Raw genomic sequence first — 3,885 nt, 5'->3', positions numbered from 1 at the left:
TTGCCTAAAGATCATTTTATTGGTGTATATGCTGCTGATGAGTTACCTTTGTTTATTCATACATTTCCAGCCGCCATAATTATAAATACTGATTCTAGTGATAAGCCTGGTGAACATTGGGTTGCTGTTTATATATCTAATATGTGTGTGGGAGAGTATTTCGATAGCTATGGTACACCTCCCTATATACAACATCATATAAGGTTTTTAAAACGAAATTGTCTGTATTATACATGGAATAATAGACGTATTCAAGGTGATTTATCTCAATTTTGTGGACATTATTGTTTTCTATATCTAGCATGTCGTGCATCTGGTTATTCACTGCACGATTTTTTAAACAAATTCTCACTTGTTGCTGCTAATGATATTATGCTTTATTCATTTATGAGAGTATGATGATGTTATTTTTTTAAACTCCGCCATTGCCGGTCCCAAGCCCTGGATGAGAATGGAGGAGGGTTGGGGGTGTTGCTACCCCCGTAAAAGAAAATAATCTCTGCTATGTTCAAATAGGGGTGGAACGAGTCTTATGTATCTGCTGTGTGTTCGTAATTAAAATAAGGGTTGAAACGAGTTCACCCCTGCTATGTTTCGTAGTCTCTGTCCGATGCGCTACGTTATCATACTCTTTTACTAGTTCTGCTATGTTACATAGTCTTATGCTATGTTTCGTAATTAAAATAGGGGTTGAAAAATATGCTCATAAAAGGGAACGAGTTCATATAAGGGTGGAAAAATAGACCCACTGCTATGTTACATTAAAACGAGTACACCTCTGCTAAGTTCAAATAGGGGTTGGAAACGAGTTCACCCTTGCTTTATGTATTATCTGCTATGTTCCAATAGGGGTTGAATATTATTTATTCTCTGCTGGTTGAAAAATAAGTCATACTCTTTTACTAGTTCTGCTGTTAAAATAGGGGTTGAAAAATATGCTCATAAAAGAGAATGAATACACCCCTTCTATGTTTCATATTCTTATCTGTTATCTGATCTTCTGTTATGATGTTCTGCTATGTGTTCGTAGGGGTTGGAAAATATGCTCATAAAAGGGAACGAGTTCACCCTTGTTATGTTATGTGTTGATAGTCTCATGTTCAAATAAGGGTTGGAAAATATGCTCATAAAAGGGAACGAGTTCACCCCTGCTATGTTTCAAGAGAACGAGTTCCCCCTTGCAATGTTTCGTAATTAAAATAGGGGTTGAAAAATATGCTCATAAAAGGGAACGAGTTCACCCTTGCCATGTTTCGTAGTCTTAAGTATTATCTTCTATGTGTTCGTAAGGGTTGGAAAATATGCTCATAAAAGAGAACGAGTTCACCCTTAAAAAATGAGGTTCAAATAGGGGTGGAACGGGTCTTATGTATTCTCCGCTCTGTTGTGTGTTCGTTATGTTACGTAGTCTGATGTTCGTAGGTGTTGAAAAATATGCTCATAAAAGGGAACGAGATCACCCCTAAAAATATGCTCATAAAAGGGAACGAGTACACCCCCTAAAAAGTGCTCATAAAAGGGAACAAATTCACCCCTAAAATGGAGGTCGTAAAAGACCGTGGGTTCACTGTGTAAGGTGCTTAATTTCCCAGGGGCTCCTGAGTTGGCCAATGCTGTTCCAGGTCTGTTCCAGGTTGGCCCAGATCGATCCATTTTCTACTACTCTCATAATCCAGTAGTTATAGGTTCTCTCTTTTCCCAACGAGAAAATGACCACAATATCCTGACTAGTAGGCAAATATATTTTCCTACAGACGAAGATGCGGCACGTAACAAAGAACAACGTCTTAAAAAAATTGGTCACCTTATAGATATTAGTAAATTTCAGCTACCTCCAGACATGAATGAGAAACAACAAGCTCGAATGCGGGAAGTACTTTCCGAATATGCCTTTTTATTTCAATGGGCAAGTGACCATTTTACCAAGATAGATTCTTTTGTAGCAACATAAGATTTATAAGACAAAACTCCATTTCAGTGTAACTCTTGTAATTCCGCACAAGTTAAGGCCCAAAGCGAGAGAATTAGTTATACAATTTTTAAATCAAGGAATATTTGCAAAATCAGACTCTCCCTATAAAAACAACATCCTTATTGTTTTAAAACCGAATTCTGAATCTCTGAGAGCCGTATTTGATTTGAGGGTTCTCAATAGTAAATGCCGTACTTTGGTTTCTCCATTATAGGACATACAGTTCGTGTTAGACTCGCTTAGTGATTCCACTTGGTTTACGAGTTTTGATTTTCACTCTTCTTTTTATCAATTATCTCTTCATCCTGATGATCGCCCTGCAACAGCCTTTAGTTTAAAGGGCCTCTAAAGCCTTTTCCTTTAATCATATGCAACTCACTTCTATCCCACAGGGATTCAAAAATTCATCTATTTTATTACAACGGGTACTGCAAACTATTTTTCGGGATTTATATACCAATAATATTACTTCGTTCGTAGATGACATGTATATCCATGCTGATTCTTTTGACCACATGATGACAGTTTTACGCTCATTTTTCATACAGCTGCAAAACATTCCTTGCTGTTTAATATCAAAAAATCAATATTTGGCGCTAGACGGATTAAATTCTTAGGTCGTATTGTGGAAAATCATACAGTCAAATCTGATCCTGAAAAAACCACTGCCCTCGCCAATGCACCAAAACCGACCACCATAAAAGGGTTAAAGAGTTGGTTAGCTTCGGCTAATTACTTTAGGATGTTCCTCCATCACATTTCTCTCATAATAGCCCCACTTTAAGAACCTATTTCGAATGGAAATCGCAAATTGATAAGGATACCTGAACGGGACCGTGCCTTCGAACAGATAAAGCACCTCCTCACTTCCCCACCAAATCTTGCTTTGTACTCAACAAAGAACACAGAACATATTTTATTGTGCGATTCCTCAGCCCTAGGCGTTGGCGCCCTATTGTTACAAAATACCTTAGCTCTAATGTCATTCAGCCCGTCTGTTATGTTTCTTCCCGGCATCCAAAAACTGTCAACCCAATCCCGATTTTTTATCAGGAATTATATGCAACTTTCTTTTCACTTAAGAAATTAGAAAAATACCTTCTAGGAAAACATTTTACTTTGATCACTGACAACATTTCTTTCCTTGCTATTAGGAAAACTGTTGTCCCTAACGCAAAAATTCTCCCCTGGATCACTTATATCAACACTTTCACTTTTACAATCAAACACCTAAAAGGCCAGTCCAATGCAGTCGCTGATCTACTTAGCCTTTTCCTCTAGACTCTCACCAGACGCCAATGCCTTAGAAAAAGATGGCATTCCCGATGCCGTCCTCTTTACCAATAATACCAATACTGACCAGAGCTACCTACCCTTGGAGAACACCCCTCCTACTGTTTTTACTACAATATATAACAACACTGACCTTCCAAATCTTCAACTTCAGGACCGTGTTTTTAGCAAAATTATTACGACTTTAAACACTAAAAATGAATCAGATCCGGCCATTCAACGTCTCACAAAACAGTACGTTCTTAAGAAAAACATCTTATATAGGAAAATATATATAAGATGTTTGTACCTCGTTTGCTCGTTTGTATTCCGGACGCACTAAAACCTGCTTTATTTCAAGAGTATCACGGTGAACTTACTCAGGTATGCTTTAACAAACTCTATTTGATGATACGTTATAAATATTACGTTCCACGTTTGAAACCTTGGCTAGCGAGTGAACTCAAATCTTGCAAACAGGGTGCAATTTTCAAACGCAATTATTTGCCAAACAACTTCAACACACAACGCTTTCCCCAAGCTCCCCTATTTTCGGTTTATAGCTTGGACTTAGCAGGGAAATTCATAGCTCGTGACCCAGAGAAATATCAATATTTCTATGCCGCAACAGAACATTGCAC

Source organism: Thermobia domestica, chromosome 6 (genome assembly GCF_964235325.1).
Source record: "Thermobia domestica chromosome 6, izTheDome1.hap1.1, whole genome shotgun sequence".
Classification (NCBI taxonomy): Eukaryota; Metazoa; Arthropoda; class Insecta; order Zygentoma; family Lepismatidae; genus Thermobia; species Thermobia domestica.
The sequence above is the reverse complement of the archived record's forward strand: the minus strand, read 5'-3'. Positions refer to the sequence as shown.